This window comes from Sphaeramia orbicularis, chromosome 18 (genome assembly GCF_902148855.1).
Source record: "Sphaeramia orbicularis chromosome 18, fSphaOr1.1, whole genome shotgun sequence".
NCBI lineage: Eukaryota > Metazoa > Chordata > Actinopteri > Kurtiformes > Apogonidae > Sphaeramia > Sphaeramia orbicularis.
In genome coordinates, this window is record NC_043974.1 from 17,516,321 (window position 1) to 17,517,359 (window position 1,039).

Sequence of the window (1,039 nt, forward strand, 5' to 3'; positions counted from 1 at the left end):
TTGCTTATCTATAATCATATGATGCACTGAGGTCATGTTGAGACTTGTACCTGGAGTCTTTTACTTTGACAGGACCAGGAACACCTAACAAGACCTGCAGTTGTGGAGATGCTCTGACCCAGTCATCACTGTTACAGTATGGCTCTTGTCAAAGTCACACTCAGTTCATTATGTTGCTCGTTTTGCTGCTTCCATCACATCACCTTTGAGGACTAAATGTTCACACGGTGCCTAATATAGATCCGACCCAGTGAAAGGTGACATTTTAATGAAATAATCAACATCATTACCACTTCTCCTGCCAGCGGTCATTATGTTATGACTGATCGGTGTATGAACAGTGTTTAATCATTTGATACACTGAGATAATATTGAGACTTCTTATATTTTATGGATTTCTTTGAGGGTTAGGAATGAGGAATTGTGACAAACTTCACCTATTGAGTCCTTTACTCTTGGGTTTTAGTTTAACCCTGTCATTCTTAGTGGTCATTACAGTGGACAGCTATCAGAGATGTGATGTTCACGAACGAATGTAATCTTTTGAACGGCTCTTTGAAATGAATGATGGGAACCGAGTCATTGTAAAGAGCCGTTCTTTTTTTTTATTATTAATAACAATGATTAATCACTGTTGTGTTTTGTGCAGTTTTTTTCATATATTTACACACATTTATTGTTCTTATTCTGAGGGAGAATGCACTACAGTCGTTAAGGTATTTAAGTAATTGCAATGATAAATGGCTTTTGTGTTTTGTGCATTTTTTCTGTATGTTTACCAACGTACTGTTCTTGTTCTGAGAAGTGCACGATAGTTCAGGTATTTAAGTAACTACAGTGATTAATCACTGTGCAGTTTTTCCCGTATGTTTACACACATTTATTGTTCTTGTTTTGAGGAGAATAAAATGTTATTTCATGAGAAAATGTTTTATTTTCTTCTTCATTTTAAGGCTACAGACTAGTCCACATAATGTACCGTGATGTTTTTGGTCAAATTCCAGCATTTGTCTAATGTCACCTCTCATGTCATGTATTC